Genomic DNA, 19,186 nt, shown 5'->3' with positions numbered 1-19,186 from the left:
CATGATGTATGTCTTTAATGGATAAGGATAATTTAGACCAGAAAATGTCTAAATGTGCATATTATAAAAATAGCGAGATGGTTTACAGCACAGACTGCATATCTTTCTTTCTGAAGTTTTTGTGTGTCTGTGTGTTTGTGTGTACATGGTTAACTGTGCGGATCCCAGGCAGCAGACACTTCCTTTCCAGAGCACCCTAGATTTTTGTCTTTTATCTGGCTTTGGCAATCTTATATTACTAAATTGGTCCCTAAAGTGATGAGTAAAAAAGTAAAAATTTTACAGCAATCTCAGACTTCTGAAGTGATCTTGAACAAATCAAGAAAACAATATGAGTAAAATTAATAGAATAAACAGTAGTTGTATAGTCTATTTATTATAATTTAAGTTGTAACTTGTGACCTCCCCTGTTAAGAGTCATCTTTCTGTGATATAGTTAGCAGTAAAAAAGATATATTTCACACGTCTAGAGTCAAACCAAGTGGCAATTGCAGCTCCACACTGCCCTCTTCTGCCTGCCACTCTGGGCGCCGCCTGGGGCCATCGCTTACTTCACTGTGATTACCCCCAGAACACCGGTATCACTGTCCTCCCATTATCATGCTCCTGTTCTCATTGGGGAAAGCCCTACTTCTCTCTACTGCCCTCTGCTATAATTTCCCATAGCCCCACCAAGAACAGAAGGGTACAGACTCATGATAACCAGAGGGAATTTTAATCTGGAGTAGTGGTCTGAGGAATGGACGGGAAGCTTAAGACTGGATGGTAACATTCAAGAAAAAAGAGGTTATGACCTTGAAAAGATCCTGCGTGGGCTCACTGCTAGCCTTGTTTCCATCTGAAGTACAGTCCTCCTGTCACCTTCTCAGAAAGAGTGACTCTTTACATCTTCACTCCTGAACTCAGGGTTGTCCTCAGGCTCTCAAGTCTATTTTCTTTCCTAACTAGGGCAACCCTCAGGTCCCCCAAACCCACACGGTCGTGTTTATTTCCCTTTGTCAGAGATACTCAGAACAGTCCAGGATGGACTGTGGACAGGTCAGGATGACCCTGCCCAATCAGGTCCCTTTGTGGTTCCACCTCCACTGTGACCAGCTTTCCCTGGGATGGATCCAGTTCTTCCACGGGTTTTCCCCCTCCTCTAGTTTCTCAAGTAACAATGAAAAGAGCAAATCTCTGTATCTGACAATGTCTTCTGATAGTTCTACTGCTTGGTTTCTGAAATCCCCTGATAATCCTCAGATCCTTGCTAACTTACAACTGAAGAAAAGAAAGAAGCTGTGGGATAACAGAGAAACAAATAGTAGGACAGCAGTAACAAGTGACACATCATGGAGAGAAGACAGGTGAGCAACTAGAACAACGTAGCCGACTGGCAGAACTTTTGGTAAAAAAAAAAAAAAAAAGCAAGATATGCCTTACACATAATGTTAAGTCAAGGATTGGGGGAGGGAAGAAGAGATGTTTCCATACTGCAGTGTATAATTGATGTAAAATAATTACTCTGAGTTAACAAGTAAAGGCTTAATCACATTTAGTGTATTTTCATTATTAAGGCAGGGAAGAATATAATAAACTTTATGAAGCTGTTTATATATGTTTCATATTCTGACCTCTCACCTAAATTTTGCATAATTTGGTTGTTTCTGAATTAATTTATGTGATTATATCACAATGTCAGCTAGGTAACTTCTGAACTAAAGTGTTTTTTTCTTACTCTGACTCATGCTGACATTCAATTATGGAGTAGAAGAAATGATCATTTTAAGAAGCTAGTTTCACGTATTTTTCTTGTAATATATTTGATAAATTACTGTTTAGTAATTACTAAACACTTAGATAATTGAATTGCTAAATTGCTATTAGAAATTTTTAAATTACTAGGTAATTTTTGCTAGTTTAATATATTTCTATTAAGTTGATTGTAGTTTAGTTCTGTAGTTGCGTCTGCTGGTTCTGGATTTCACTGGCATATCAAACCTCTCAAATCACTTACTTTCTCAGCCTGATCTCGACTAGAAACATAATTGAAATGGAAAGCAGCTATTGACTGTAAAGTCTTCTCATGTATTAAGAAGTAGACTACTAGTTATATCTTAATATTGTCACTAATTATCTAACATGGAAATTATTTAGTTTCCCTATGTCTCAGTTTGCTGAGCTGGAAAAATAGGAAAATTTTCTCCCTTCATTTCAAAATTGATATGAAAAAGTATTTGAAAGAGCTGTATTTGAAATTGACAAAAAAAGATAAATTGTATTTTTATTATTTTCTTGTTAAAAATTTTGTATTATTTTGTATTTCATATTAAAAAGTTTATTGTATTTTTGTTATTATATTTTATTATATTATTTATTATTTTATATTCATCATAGGAATATAGCTGTTGTCTAATGAGAAAGGAACTCTTCCCCATCATTTTCTTACACCAACTCTTTTGTCATAATAGAAATAGCACAAAATATGGCTTCAGAATCCTGAAAGATGACATGGAACTTATTCCTTTATAGAAATATAGCAGTATCTGCTAGTGACATTATCAGGATTGTCTAATCCATATGAACTCCTAATGGAAAAGAATTCCCCACCTACACTGGAAAGAGAATTTTCCCTGATTCCACCACTTTTGTATATTTTTGAAGTGGGGCATAATAACAATCCTGAAGGATGGAGAATTATTATCTGATAATAATTCTGCCATTTAAATAATAATAAATTCAGGGATTTCCATTGAAAGCCAGATACTGCTAAATGCTGTAGAGGATATTATTATGAGTAAATAAAGATATATTGATGTAGAACTAACAAGAGGAAAATGTTAAATGGTAAAATTGAATGAGTTTTTCATTCTACTTCAGGGCATTGAGGAAGACTGCATTTGAGGGAATTTGAGATCTGAGTCTTGAAGACTGTGTTGGATTTTAAAAGAAGAATAATGAAGAGAGAGATTTTCTATCTACCTATGACAGAACTACATAGAATATGTATTGTATATTCCAGTTGTATAGATAGGTGTAGATACAACTATACGTGTACATGGATGTGCAGATATATGTATATGTTTATACAAGAAGAGAAGTAAATAGCATGTTTATGGAATCATGGGAAATTCAGTGGATTTGGAAATTCAGCAGAATTATGAAGGAGGGTCGTGAGAGAGAGACTGGAAAGGTGGACTAGGGGAGAAGATTGTGAAAGTACTCTGAATGCCATATATATTTTGGACTTTATTTTATGGATAGTGGAGAAATATTGGCACTTTTTCATTATGGGAACAAAATTTATGTGTAACAAGCAAGTTGGTATTTTAGAAATTCAGTCAAAGCCTGACTGGATGAGAATGGGAAGAGAGAAGACCATCAGTGAAGAGACAGAGACTGAGCTGATTGCTCTGGTCAACAGGGAAAGGAGGAGATGTGGTTAAGCGTGTTACAAGGAGATGGTCTGCAGGACTTGTTGGCATACTGAATTCAAGGTAAAAGAGAAAAAAGAATCGGAGATGACTCTGGGACATAATCGATTAGATAGATGAGGTCAATGGTGACGTAAGTTAGTGAGATGAAAACTCTAGAAAGAGGAGCATGTTGTCAAGGGTTCTTATGTTGTGTTTAAGTGTATGTATCTAGTATTAAGTTTGACTTTTTTCAAGTGGAACTGTTCTGGGTGCTGAAAAAAATCCATGTTGTGGCTCTGTGCTTGGGTTTCTGAAGTAGGGCAGAGACACAGGTTTCAGAGCAAAGTTGAGGATGTCAGATGGCTCAATATTGAGTTAACCAATTTATTTACAAGGTAATAGCAGGAGATGGGCTGGAAATGGAGTAACATTTTTCCATAGGCAATGATTTTTGAAATTTCCACCTTTGAGTCACATCCTCCAAGGTTGCATTTCTCAAAGTACGGCCACCAGAGCAGCTGTAGCAATTTGGAACTTGTTCAAGATACAACATCCTAGGCCCACCCTTTACCTACTAAATCAGAAATTCTGAGCATTTGGGGGCTAGAATCTGTGTTAAGAATCCCCACCAGGTGATTCTGATTCATGCTAACGGGTTTTAGCCTTGATTGCATGGTGGAGTCATCTGGGGATCTTTAAAATCTACTGAGGCCTGGACCACCTCCCACGATTCTGATGTAGTCAGGTGTGTGGCCTGGGCATCAAAACTGGGCATTCTGAAAGTTCCCCAAGTGATTCTGATGTAAAGCTGGGCTGAGAACTCAAGGAGGAGCTACAAAGACATCCCCAAAGGAGTGTTCCACAAACTAAAGCACAAGCCAGTCCCCTGGGGCCACTCTTAACAATGAGGATTTTGATCCCGGAGGTCTAGGGTGCAGCCTGAGATTCTCCTCTGTGAGCACGACCAGAGCCCACACCTCAAAGAGCTCCCGAGCACACTTATCAGCACGTGTGGCACATCTTCCACAGATGTAAAGAAACGAGCGATTAGCAAGGGGATGACTCATCTGGCATGGGAATCTGTTATTCAGGAAAAGAAATCAGAGCTGGAGTAGGAGCTGATCAAATTTACAAACATAGCCAATTTTAAGAATATTTTTACATTAAATTGTCCAAAACTACAAATTCTTTTAAAGAATACTGATTCTTTAAAATAAAATACTGGACCAAGCTAACCTGAAGTGGTCAAAGTTGAGTTTTCACAGGTAGGCTCCGAGGGAATCACTGGATTATCTTGTTTCTGACCACTCTTTGCTGGAGAGGACACAGGTGTAAGTTCCTGATATAACTTTGAAAGTCCTATTAGCCATTATTCTGGAAGGATTAACCCACATGAGTTCATATTAATCCACTCACAAGTCAATGGGAAAGTATCTTCTATTTGTACGTCCTCACTTATTAGTAAAAGTCAACCTATAATTCCCCAAATGGGACTGCACAGTCTTTTTTTTCTTTATTTTTTGCCATTTTCAAAGAAATGCACCTTTGTGGTTTTAATGAAGATTCAGTTTAAAACGTGGTGAAGGAAACCAATTTGTGCCCTTTCACCAATGACAGCAGTAGAATCATTACTTGTTTAATTGGGCTCAGCAATGTCCTAAATTAGCAAAGCGTTGACCTGAGCCTGAGGTGACAGCTTGCCCTTTGGCTCTTGGAATTCTAGCTGCTGCTTCTTAATCAAAAGAAAAATAATCAAGCATGTTAGAAGGATTAAATAGTGCCTTTCTATTGAATGTTTAGGCTTCTAGAGTTAGGAGACATAGACATTTCCTGTTGTAAATTACACTCTAGGCTTGTTAATTGATCAGTGAATGAGCAAACTGATCTTAGGTGGGGAAACGAATGAGACATTAATAGTAGTTAGTAAATATTAAAGAAAAATGGTTGAGAATAGAGTTAGATACTACGCATTCCTACTATGAGTTAACCAAAATATAAAGCCATCTCCAATTTTCCCAAGGAGAAGATCCAAAATGAGGGTTGTTTTTTCACTAACCATACGATATTAACATTTAATTACATATAAAATTATAAAATATCAACTTCTAATATTTAATTTATAACTTCTAAATGTTATAAAAATATATTCAAAATCACATATGATCATATAATTACTTTATTAATATAGAAATATGCTTTTCACATTTCCTGACAATCTTTTATTCAAGCTCTCCATATGCATCTTCCAAAGTAGTCTCATCACCATCAGAGTTGCTTGTTGAATCCTCTGATGCATTTGTCAAGAGCACGTTAGTTTGTTGGTCCACATTTTTTGAGATAAAACATGTTTTGGGTCTGTATATGATGTTCTCACTGGAAAATTTATCCTGAGAGTAGACAATCACAAAACATTAGTACATTTGTTCTTTATATTTATATCCTATGTACATGCATTCATGATTTCATGACCTCCCCAATGTAACCACTTCCTGCTTTGCTTTTTAAGTAAACTTTAAAAAGTTTGTTTACAATCACACACTTGAACAGTGGAGTCATGCCCGTGAGAATAGTCTGCATTAAAGTTTTTTCTTGCTTTCTCATCAATTTAGTCAATCAGTTACTACAAGCATTGACACACATGGTTTCAGACTAGTCTGTCTTCTACCTCAAACAGTACTTGATTAGTCAAACTTTAATAAATTTAGTGAAGAGAGAGAGGACCAGCAATAAGTAAGACCTTGGATATAAAGTAACTCGACCCTCTTATCTGAGGGTTAATATTTTAGGAGAAAAAAACCCTTTATCTTATATTTAAGTATGCCCAGCAATAATAAGGTTTAGTTCATAGAAATTCTACCATTATTTGAAAGCAAATTCATGCTAATTATCACTTCTGAATTCTACATTCAATTGTATTTGTATTTTTATCTAAAACTGATTATAATTAATAAAAAATTATAACATGCAACTCAGGAAATTTTCTAAAGGTGTTCATATATTACGTAAAAAGTGATATACACACTACTCACTCTATTTTATCAGTCCAGGGCCCCTGTGGAATATACTTCTTTCACAATAAAGTCTTTCCGCTGGGAGAAATAAATTACTACGGAAGGTGTCTGGAAGCAAAATGAATTCAACCTTAATTTAATCTTACGGATTTTCCTTTTAAATTTTAGTAATTTCTAAATTTGACCCTACTTTAAAAAAAATTGTGTTTACTTGTATATTAGCCAACTTGTGCTAATGGCAGCAAAGTCAAAATTGCGGCAGCTTTCCACAATACCCTTGTTTTACTGTTGTGGATGTAACTTGAAGGCTGATCTCTACTAGGCTCCTCTGGGCTCAGCCCAGCTCCATGAGTTCCCTCACTCCTGCATCCCTTCTGGGAGGACCCACCGTCTGAGACATGATGTTCTCATGGCAGAGGACAACTGCTCAGGCGGGACAGAGCCGACACATAAAAGGCATTTAAAGCTTCTACTTGAACAGGTATATATCACATCTACCCACATTCCATTCACCAAGCAATTTGTACGACTAAGCCAATGTCAACAGGGCTTGAGGATCTATTTCCTGCCAATGGGGAAGCATGACAAGGCTGGGGAGGACATGAATAATTGTGATAAACTACCTTACCTTGTTAACTGACAACTTAATCACTTTGCTGAGTGTCTGGTAATTTGTAAAATTTGCTTAAGCATCTTTAGAACTAAAATTAATGTCAGCAAGTTTGAAGGACACATATTGCTTTGGGGTGCCTACAATGGCCATGAAATTGGATGAAGATCAATCATGTGAAAGTTGAAAGAAGATATTGAATATGTTTTCTATTGCACTTACAGTTTCTCATGATGCCATTAATAATAATTTCTCTTATGCTTTTTTTTCCCTCGGAATAACTTCCATGTCTAAGGTCTATTTTGGAGTTTTTCATTCCTATGCTATTCCTGACCATGTAGCATCCAAGTCTGGCTCTCCTCCAGCTCTCCCAGAGATTCTAAGAGATATTTGATTTCCTTTAGTATTTCTGCTAAACTCTTTTCTATATGTATCCTATGGAATAGATGTGTGGCTTTAAGAAGTAATATATAAGAAGGTAGCTAGCATATAGTAAGCATTTTAAAAAGTCACATCGTTTTTCAGTCTGTGGTTCCATTTTGAAAATGTTGATACATTTGCTTCTTTTAAAAAATAATTTATTGTTGATTTTTTTTATGTCATCATGTCCTCAAATTCCTAAGAATTTCTTATCCTGATTTTTCTTGTTGTCTCTGAAAGCCTGGGGATGGTAATGAACATAAGAAAAAAAGCAATTTTTTGTCCACTTTCTGAAGATGTCTCTAAGCCAATCATATGTCAGATTATCAGAGGCAACTTCAATTTAAAATATGCTGTTTCACTGTCCCCATCAGTATACTTTTATATATGACATCTATGTTTCATGTTTTGGTTCATGAAAATGCGTTATCTTGGAGCTTCTGGGTTGGTGAACAAGTGGCGATTCGGGGAGTGGCACGCTAGGAAAGGGCATGGAAGCTCCAAGCCCTTTCCCCATACCATGCCCTATGAATCTCTTTCATCTGGCTATTCTTGAGTTATATCCCTTTATAATAAACAGTAATCTAGTTTTGGGTCCTGCTCCCAGGTGGTGTTCCTTCTTAGAAAACTTGACAGAAGAATTAGAAGAGAATCCAGAAAGCACGGTTTACAATGATTACAAATTTGTCACCAAGAAAGACGTTGAAAATCTAGGGCTCACACATCTCATTGGATCACCTTTTCAAAAGGCATATCTGCATGGATTTTTCATGGATATAAGACTCTATCATGAGGTGAAATTGACGGTAAATCCACTTGCTTATGAAGAATATAGGAAAGATAAGATCCGACAGAAGATAGAAGAAACACGTGCACGGGGAGTCCAATTAAAGTAGTTGCCAAAAGTTAACAAAGACCTGGCTCTTAATTTAATTGAAGAAGAGGAAGAGAAGCAAAAATCTACATTGAAAAAGAAAATTAAGAGTCTTCCTAATATTCTCACCGATGATAGATTTAAGGTTGTTTGAGAACCCTGGCTTCCAAGTAGATGAAGAGAGTAAAGAATTTCGGCTTTTAAATCTACCTGTTCGAAAAATCAGTGAAAAAAGGAAGAAGAAACAAAGACTTAGAGCAATAAGACTTCATGAAAAAAGATGAGGAGGAGGACTGGAAGGAAAACCAAGTGATGAAGAAATTTCTGAGGGTTCAGATGATGAAAAGGTCTGAGCTGAAGAGATCGGGAAACAGCACAGACTTCTCCACCAGAAGGAAAATGTGAAGCGGCAGAAACGACTCAAGGAGGACCAGAAGCTGGTCCTCAGGCCCGTTTTTCTGAGATCAAAGCAGCAGAAGAACTCAGAAGCTTCCAAGGTTCTCACACAAAGCAGAAGCTGATGAATGAAACCCTTGAAGATCATTTGAAACTTGAAGCTAAAAAATGGGACATAGAGTGTATCAGATACCATAGTCGGCAGCAAACAATTGACATTCGTAGTTAAAAGATCCGAACAGCAGAAGAAGCAACAGGAGGCTGAGAAACCACTGGCAAGAGAGGAGAACACTTCCTGGTTCAGCTGGTCACCTGAAGTGAAGACACAGAAGAGGACAACCATTTCATTGAATCTGGAAATGGCGTCCTACATGTGATTCAGAAAGAGCACTTCTCCCTCAAACTGAGCATCCTTAGAGTACATTAAACCCAGACAGGGGAACACACATTTTAAAAGCTTCATGTAAATCCTTGATACATCTACATAGGAAAAGATTTGACAACTTGTTCCTATGCCTGATGGGTCAGACTTTGAAACTGGGGCCTCCAACTGGTCAGTGTGGGGCCCCCAGGGTGCTTTTTCTAAGTTGTTGCTCCCCATAAACATTGTCCTTCTCTCTCTGGTTTTAATCAGGTAAATCAGGATGTTGTTTTTTAATATTGTGAAACCATGAAATGAAAGGTTATCCTGTGTGAGAAAGGAAGATTGATCATGTTCTGGGAACTGTCATTCTTGCAAAACCTGCTGCCATTAAGCCACCCAGAAATATCATTCCTGTTTTGCCTAACGTGTGTGTATTGGTCATGTTTGTGTTTATACATATATGTTGACAGGCTGTTGCTTGCTTATGTGTTTGGGATTTTTTTAAAAAATATTTTCATACCAAGAGAATATAATTTAATGGTAATAACATCCTAAAACAAGAAATGGAAGCTACTGGTTATTCTTCTAACTTGGCACAAGATTAATACAGATTTTTTTCTGTTTATTAAGTGCAATTAGAGATAAACTGGCTGGAGAAAACATTTATAAAAATAAATACTTCCATTTGAACAACAACAAGAAAATATGCTATCCTTAAACATAACTGCTTCTGTTGAATATGAGTAAAACCTAACTCCCACATCTGTCACTCCATTAATCATCTGGATTGGTTTGGCATTTGGCTTATCTGGTTGACATTGGATATGTCTTCCCTGAAGCTGCATGTTGAGAAAGCAATGGAACCAAATCCTGAAGAACTGTTATGCAGCCAGGGTGTCTGTCCTCCTTGCTGGAGCCTCCAGACTAAGTGAGTTGTGTTCCTTCAATAACCCAGATCAGTGGGGGTGGAGGGAGGCAGGGGCTGGGAGGGAGAGGGGGAGCGGGAGGGAAGTAGGGAGAAATGACAGCAGAATGGGCTACCATGTTTGGGATCTGTGGGGTTAGGCTGGTCCTCAGCGTTCTCTATAGCTGTTTAGCTGTTAATTTGTTTTGTTACCTAACACTGTATTTTGAATATGTTGCCCAGTCTACAGTATATTCTACTGCACCATTGTGATGATTGCGTATGGTGTTCTACCATATGCAGATTATACAACTTTTTTAACTAGCTTCTTATTTATTTTTCTCTAATAATTTGTTTTTCAGTCATAAATATTTTTCAGCAAGCATTTTTATAGATAAATCTTTGGGCAAATGCATGATTATTTCTTAGGAAAAATTTCTAAAAGTGAAAATCCTAGATCAAAGAGCATATACGTTTTTCAGTTTTACAAATATATATGGAATCTTTCTCTGGAAAGTTTGCATCAGTTGACATTCAGTCCAATAGTGCTTGTGAGAGGCTCTGTTTCCCCACTCCTTCACTGATAATGGATATTATCATTCTTCCTTAATCTTGACCAACCTGAGAGTCAATTAATAATGAGCTGTAATTTTTTTTTTTAGAAACCATTTATTTTCCATCACCCTTATTCCCATTTTCTGGCTAAGCGTCTGTGGAAGAACAGCTTAGGACCACTCCGTTGCTGCTCCTACCCGTTCAGTGGCCTGAGCAGTGGGAGCTGCAGACCAGTCTTTGGTGGCAGACTGAGTGCTCCAGTCTTCAGAAGGGAACTGCTGGATAGGCGCAGAGGGCACCTGCACACATTCAGACCAGCCTGCGACTTTGGATTGAGTAGCAGTAAATTTGAGAACTGGAGCAGTCCATTCATCTGAAATTCCTCCTTTGGCACAGCCTCTTCAGCAGCAGCCTACTCTTCCTTTGCAATCTCTTCAGGATGCCTGTAGAGGTAGAGACCAGGCATGACCTTGGATGGGTGTTCATGGAAGACGGTGTCATGCATGTACAGAGCTTCCCAGGCCAGCATTTACGTCAGATCCACTGAGTGAGTTCCCTTAGAGTAGCAGGAGATGGCAATGTCCACATAGCACTGAGCAGAGTCTGTGTTACACAGAGAAATGGTAGGCAGGTCAACATGAGATGCCTCTGTGAAAGGCTGGTGGTCAGCCCTGGGATCATTAACCACTGGAAATTATGGCTCCCTAAAGGCCACCTGGATCTGGTTGGTAAAGTTCCCAGGAGTGAAGTGACAAGCAATAGGAGTGGCTCCAGTGGCGCATCAACCTTCAGCACAACTCACTGGCCAGTATTCCTGGAGCATATGTTACTGATACCAGCCGGGTTTTCAATGGCACAAGCTGCCAGCTGAAGCTTCTCCCAGGTTCTTTTCAGATGTATGATGTAGATGTCATCATTTTCCCTTTTATAGATGTATCGTTCCATTTGGAAGTCAAAGTTGGTGCCACCTAAGTGAGTTCCTGCTGCAAGGAATTTGAGGACTTCCTCCTCCTCCATTTGCAGGACATCAGGGGCCCCAGACGCTGTGAAAGTTTCCATTTAAGTCATGACAGGAACCCAGAACAACGCTGCATGGACCCCTCTCTGGGTAGTGCATAAAGGTAATGAGTTGTATTTTAATTTGCACTTTTATTATTATCAACTTTAGGAATTTTTTTGTGTGTACTTTTTGTTTATATTTTTTTATTTGTGAATTACCATTTGATGTTTTCCCATGTTTCTTTGGAGACTTGGTCTTTTGCTTACTCAGTTGCTAGCATCTGTTATGTAGTAGCTAAATTAAATAGTAATCACTCAAACATGTTGCAAATACAGTTTGTCAGTTTTGGGTTTCTTTTTAAAATTGTTTAAGAGTATTTAACAAGAAACATTTATTTATATTTTTATAGTTTTGGGGCAAAAATGAGGTATTGAAAGTAGATTTTCAGGAAAACCAGTCCAGCAGAGGTGGGCAGGCTTGTTTAGACAGGAAAAGCTGTTAGGGCATCAGTCCACAATCAAACAGCAAAACAAGGGTCTGCAGTCAGAGCCAGAGATGGAAACAAAGTGTAATGAATAACCGTCAGATGCTTTGTAAGGGAAGAAGGATGCGGATTAGTTCAATGCAGGATCTGAAGAGATGTGAGCATCACAGATGATTCTAAAGTTAGAGACTGATAAAAATGTAACAGTGTGAGAAGCATAAACATTGGCACACTGTTCCTTTATTTCTTTCAAGGTTTGTTTTGTTTGATTTTAAATAAATTGAGTTTAATGTGACAGCAATCTGCATATATGAACACTGAAGAGCTCTTAGAAATTTTTTTCTACCATCTCTTTGATAAGCATTTTTTTTTAAAGATTGGCACCTGAGCTAACAACTGTTGCCAATCTTCTTTTTTATTTTGCCTGCTTTTTTTTCTTCCCAAATCCCCCCAGTACATAGTTGTATATTTTAGTTGTGGGTCCTTCTAGATGTGGCATGTGGGACGCCAATTCAACATGGCCTAATGAGTGGTGCCATGTCTGCCCCCAGGATCCGAACCCTGGGCCTCCGAAGCAGAGCATGAGAACTTAACCACTTGGCCACGGGGCCGGCCCCTGATAAGCATTTTGAAATAATCAGATTCATGCTTTGTTGTATTTTATTATTTAAATGATATTTGTGTTGTCAGCTAGTGGCCACCAGGTAAAGAGGATTTTCACAGTCTTCTCTCTAACTTCCTGCTTTGGTTGTGATCATCCTCACGTCCCATGTTGGTCCAGGGTCTTAGGTGAGTGGTTATAATTATCTGCTGTGACATGAGACACTCGTATCTAATCTGCTTCTGTCCCTGCCCTATGTTTCAGAGTCACCACCTACTGCCATATCTAAGCTCAAGTTTAGTATATATATGGAGTCATGGGCAATGGCAAATGGCTTGACTGATCAGCGCCTGGAGAGAGAAAGATTGAGTGAGCAGAGTCAAGGAAGGCTGGGGCAGAGGCCTGAGGGATGGACATATGAGAATGGGCACCACCTGTGAGAAGGAAGAGTAGCACTGACACATTGCCGTCTCTGAGTATAGAATGTGACACCTTGTTTACAAAAGGTTGTCACAAGAATCCCATAGACAGGATTCTCTGGTACTTTCTTTGTCCATCTGAGAATCCCTTGTCCACAATTCCAAAATATAAAGATTTTGGAGATCCAACAGTTATTTATTTTTTTTTTTGCAAACTTATTTGGCAGCAGAAATTTACTTGAACTGACAGGATATTTATAGTTTTAATTATTCATTTTTTAAAAATTGAGACATAATTAATATATAATATTGTATTAGTTTCAGATAGACCATATGATCACCACGATAAGTCTGGTTAACATCCATCAGCACACGTAGTTACAATTTTTTTTCTTGTGATGAGTACGTTTAAGATCCACTCTCTTAGCAACTTTGAAATACACAGACAGTGTTATTATCAATAGTCACCATGCTGTCCATCATATTCCATGACTTGTTTATCTCATAACTGGAAGTTTGTACCTTTTGACCCCCTTTACTCGTTTCACCCACCTCCCATCTCTGGCAAGCACTAATCTGTTCTCTGTTTCTATGACTTCAGTTTTGCTTTTTCTTTTAGATTCCACATATAAGTGAGATCGTACAGTATTTGTCTTTCTCTGTCTGACTTATTTCACTTAGCATAATGCCCTCAAGGTCCATTCATGACCCATGTTGCCGCAAATGGCAGCATTTCCTTCTTTTTATGGCTGAATAATATTCCTGTGTGTATCACATTTTCTTTATTTATCCAGACATGGACACTTATGTTGCTTCCACATCTTAGCTATTATAAATAATGCTGCAATAAACACGAGGGTGCAGATATCTTTTAGATTTAGTGTTTTTGTTTCCTTCAGATAAATACCTAGTAGTAGAATTGCTAGATTGTATGGTAGCTCTATTTTTAATTTTCTGAGGAACCTCCACGCTGTTTTCCATAGGGGCTGCACCACTTTACATTCATTCCAACAGTACAGGAGGGTTCGCTTTGCTCCACATTCTCTCCAACATTTGCTATTTCTTGTCATTTTAATAACAGTCATTCTAACAGGCGTGGGGTGACATCTCATGTGGTTTTGGTTGGCATTTCTCTGATGATTAGTGACACTGAGTGCCTTTTCACGTTCCTGTTAGCCATCCGTATTATCTTCTTTGAAAAATGTCTATTCAGATCCTCTGGCTATTTTTTTAATCAGATTGCTTACTTTTTTTTTGCTATTGAGTTGTATGAGTTCTTTATATATTTGGGAGATTAACCCCTTATCAGATGCGTGATTTGTAAATATTTTCTCCCACTTGGTATGTTGCCCTTTCATTTGGTTGATTGCTTTTTTTGCTGTGCAGAAGCTTTTAAATTTGATGTAGTCCCATTTGTTTATTTTTGGCTTTGTTGCCTTTGCTTTTGGTGTCAAATCCAAAAAAATTATCTCCAAGATCAATGTCAAGGAGTTTATTGCCTATGTTTTCTTTTAGGAGTTTTATGGTTTCAGGTCTGATATTCAAATATTTAGTCAATTTGAGTTAATTTTTTTGTATGGTGTAAGATAGTGGTCCATTTTCACTCTTTTGCATGTAGATATCCAGTTTTCCCAACATCATTTATTGAAGAGACGGTCCTTTCCCCATTGTCTGTTCTTGGCTCCTTTGTTGTAAATTAATGGACCATATATGTGTGGGTGGGTTTACTTCTGGGCTCTCTTCTGTTCCAGCTTTAATTATTATTAACAAAGCCATTAAACTGAAGAGCCCAAATGCTACATGGTTTTCCAACACAATGAGGATTACAATGGTGAGAGGAGAAACAACGTTGTTACGAATGGAGGTCACTCATTTCCATTTTCTGGCTGAGTCTGTGGAAGAACAGCTTTCTCATTACAAATATGTAAGCATTTGCCAAAGAGTATACTCCTTAAATTTCCATATTTTTCTATAATATTTCTATATTTTATCTAAAAATAAAAATTAGCAAATTATCCTCCATTAACAGCTCAGGATTATTATATCAAGTTTTCTCTTTCACATATTAAAAAAATTGCTTGGTGAGAACAGAGAGTAATCTCTAGAATGACCCCAACTAATAATTAGAATTATTCATTTTATCTACATTTCTCCTAAAGATTGCTTCCATGTAAACCCTATGGTTTTTGAAGGGTTCTCTGGCATTATAGCTCCATCAAGTGGTAACACTGACATGAAGCTTCCAGTTTAATTTCCATACTAGAATTTCTATCAAGGCTGTGTTTATAAATAATTATTTCTTTGTTTCAAAGCACAAACTGAGCCATTTTTAATTTGGAAAATGTAATGATTTTGTTTATAGACAGAGATGGAGTATTTAGATTTTTTTGGTATGGAAACTAAAGAATCACTTTTTCCTACTATTTTCAATTTGATGCTTTGAGTATCTTTCAAGTATCATTTGCTTCTGGAAATACTGTTGTCCGCCCTCAGGTCCTCACTGACTTTTGGCAGGAGACATCAGTCCCTTACCACATGGGCCTCTCCATACAGCTGCTCACAACATGGCGTCTGCTTCCCTCTTGGAGAAATGGATCCAAGAGAGAAGGAGAAAGATTAAGGGAGGAAGAGCAAAAGGGAAGTCACAGTCCTTTTGTGACCTAATCTCAGAAGTGACATCGCATCACTTTTGCTGTTTTTTCTACTCATTAAAAATGAGTCACGCAGTCCAGTTGCGCTCAAGGGGAGAGGGTTACGCCACAACGTGAGCACCAGGAAGCAGGGATTCCTGGAGGCCTTCTTAGAGGCTGCTGACCACGCGAGCTTTCCTGAAGTTAATGTACAACCTCTGAAACGCTCATACTTTGTAAAAATTCACCTATATTATTGTTCTCCTACGGCAACCAATCATTTTATTATCAGTAATAGGGTTTACTATGCTCCAGGTACTATTCTAAATGTTAGCCACATATTTACTCGTTAATCGTTAACTCTCTAATCCTTTAACACCCCTCTAAGGTAAGCACTGTTATTATTCCCATCCCACAGATGAGGAAATTGAGGCACAGAGAAATTAAGTAATTTGTCAGGATTTGAAACTAGGCCCTCTGGCTCCAAGGAGAGTATAAAGTCGAACATGATTTCTATTTGCCATACAACAGAAATTGTAAATTGAAAATGAAAAACACCATTGAAAATAAAAGTAAAAACAGAATTTTAGCAATGATTCTCAGCTTTCCACTGCTCCAGCTCATACGTCTTGTATCTAAATACTGTGACCCTACTTCTGCTCTGCCTGCCAAAACCCTGGGTTAGGCCGGTATCCTGGTATAATTGTTAATAACAATTCTTTCACCCTCAAAAGTGTCCATATTTGGATGATAAATTATATGATAACTTTCAAAATAAGGCTATCAAAGTGTTCCAACACATCTAAAGAATACCACACATTTCATTATCAGAGAAAATTTAATCTTCCCATCACGCCTCCAGGTGCTTCTGATGTGGCCCTAAGGGTTGATAACCACTGTTCTAGATGGTGAAAACCGTAAGAACATTAATGGTAAAATAATATCTCAGTACAGTTTGTCTCCAATAGGGAGCAACAGAAATCGTTTAGCCAGCTCGCACACATATGTGGGGGCAGAAACTCAAATATAGTGAATAATTAATTATAATAATACCAAGTTGTTTTAGAACTTATCTATCATTTTGTCCTTTAAAAGTACAATGTAATACAGGGATCTGGTAAATGGATTAATTTTATCAATAAAAAAATATCCCAACTAGATAGATTATATTTCAAGATTTGTTTAAAAATTATTTTAAGCTGCCCAAGTTTATTAAGCTAAGTTGTTAAGCAGGTAAACGCCTACATCATTTATAAAACACATTCATTTTTGAAAGTGATAAGGACTAAGCTGATTAAAAATTGTCAAAACATATGTTGCAGAGCAAATGTACAGAAAAGAACTAAGAACATGCAAATTTCCAGATAATGCCATAGCCCGGAGACAGGTTGCGCTTCAGTCTTTAGCCAGAAGAGGGCATTACATGACTGCCATATGATGGTGTATTAGTATATACTTTTAAAAATTTAAAGACTAGATCTGTGGGAAAAAAAAGTGATGAATCATAGCATCCAAAAACTATACACTGAAATCTTTTAATGAAAATAATTTTCCAAATGATTCTGCTTAAAGCGCTCAGCTTTCTTTCTACCTGAGAATTTAATAACCTTCTTATTTCATTATACGTATGGTCACTATGTTTTATTACAATGAAGGGTTTAAGATGGAGGAGGATCATTGTTAAAACTTGACACTAAGAGCCCCTATTGTAAGTTCCTCATTTTACAAATGATACAACTGGAGTTCAGAGATACTAGGTGGTATGCCTCAGACCCCCCCAGGGCTGGCGCTGTCATCTCCTCTAACTTCCCCTCTCAGAGCAGCCCTTCTGTAGTCTCCAGGTCACCACCACATCAGAGCATCACCCTGAACATGGACACACAGGGCTTACTGATTCACGTCAGAACTTCAGGCAGCACCGGCAGCACCAGAAGAAGCAGCAACTCATTCCTAAATATTGAAGTTAATACAATTTAAATAGAAACATTTCGTTGTGGCCATACTTAAGAAATGTTTCTAGTAAAACACAATTCTCTCCTTTTCAAAGAAAAATTGAAATGGTCCCTGGGGAAAGAGGGACAGTGCAAGAGAAGACTACACTAGTCTTCCTGCTAGCCCAAATAACGTCAGTCTCTGGTCACAGAATGATAGCATTATAGAACTAGAACATGGGCAATCAAATTGTCTCTCTTATTTATAAATGCTTTATAAATGAAGAATCTAAGGCCCTCGGAGGTTAAATGATAGGCTCAAGGACACAAACCCGGCAAGTGCCAGAAGTGATGGATCACTTAAGGTCTGTGGAAAGCTGAATTCTATGATGACCTTCTCCCCTGGTGTTGCTCCTGGTGATTAAATTAACTTAAGAGGCAAAAGAGATTTTGCTGATACAATTAATGTTAATCAGTTGACCTTAAAAGAGGGAAATTATCCAGGTGGGCTTAACTTAATCACATGAGCCCTTTAAAGAGTAGAATTTTCTCCAGCTGTGGGCAGAAGAGGACATCAGAAATTTTCGAAGCATGAGAGGGATTGGACCCGAGAAACAAATGTTCTCCGTTGCTGAGATGGAGGGGCCAGGCGGTGAGAGAAGCAGCCTGAGCGGCCCCCAGCTGACAGCAGGCAGGGAAACGAAGAGCCGTAAGTGCAAGTAACTGAATTCTGCCAACAACGTGAATGAATGTGGAAGCTGATTCTTCTCAGAGCATCCAGATAAGAGTCCAGCCCCAGCTAGCCCCTTGATTTCAGTCTCGTGAGGTCCTAAACAGCAAACCCAGTTGAGCCCATGTGAAATTTTGACCTGGAACTGTGAGATGATAAACTGATGTTCTCTTGAGCTGTTAACTTTTAGTAATTTGACGCATAGCAACAGAAAACTAAAACTAAGTCTAACCTGAAAACAGGAAGCATTTGAGAGTTTAAGGAAGAGGGACTTCAGCATAAGGTTTTTGTTACATAAATGATGGAAGAGCAGAGAAGCTAAATGGAAGATGAGAGGCAGCTCTGATTAGCAGCTGCAGAAAGCTACTACCACCCCCAGGTCAGAGGAACCGTGAGAGGAGAGTTACCAAAGCCCAGGGGTTGGACTCACACAGAAGTTGGAACCACAGTAGCCTGTCCAGGGCACACAGAGCCACTGGGTGAGCTGTGGTAGTTCCAGACACACAGCCTGAGGCACAGAGAGGGGTGCATCTTCCTTCTTGCCACTTTCCAGTTGTCCAGGAGTGCCTCCCCTTGGCCAGGTCCTGTTGGATATTGGCTGACATCGGAGTCAAAGAAAGACAGCCTGATGAGGGCAGCCTCCTGCCACACGGAGCAGAGCAGGGAACCGACAAGAGATGGATCTTAAGGCAAATAGTCCCAAGACAGGCCCAGATGGCATCAGAACCTTCAAGAAGACAAGGCAGTTGGAGTTCAGGCACTGTGCCAGACAACTTATTTATGTTCTCTCTCTCTGTTCATAGTTGATATTAATATCTTATTTTTGCATTCCTACTTTACTGACTCGGAAATGGAGGTCCAG

General features: G+C 38.3%; 2 pseudogenes; one reads left to right on the top strand and one right to left on the bottom strand.

Moving 5' to 3' along the window:
* The first annotated feature begins 7,927 nt into the window (after positions 1 to 7,927).
* On the top strand, positions 7,928 to 9,057 carry LOC100072594 (nucleolar protein 10 pseudogene; annotated as a pseudogene).
* Positions 9,058 to 10,699: 1,642 nt separating this feature from the next.
* LOC100072590 (small ribosomal subunit protein uS2-like) lies at positions 10,700 to 11,588 on the bottom strand (annotated as a pseudogene).
* Between the last annotated feature and the right edge of the window lie 7,598 nt (positions 11,589 to 19,186).

The sequence above is a fragment of the Equus caballus genome, chromosome 2 (genome assembly GCF_041296265.1).
Source record: "Equus caballus isolate H_3958 breed thoroughbred chromosome 2, TB-T2T, whole genome shotgun sequence".
In the NCBI taxonomy this organism is placed as follows: Eukaryota; Metazoa; Chordata; class Mammalia; order Perissodactyla; family Equidae; genus Equus; species Equus caballus.
The sequence above is the reverse complement of the archived record's forward strand: the minus strand, read 5'-3'. Positions and strand labels throughout refer to the sequence as shown.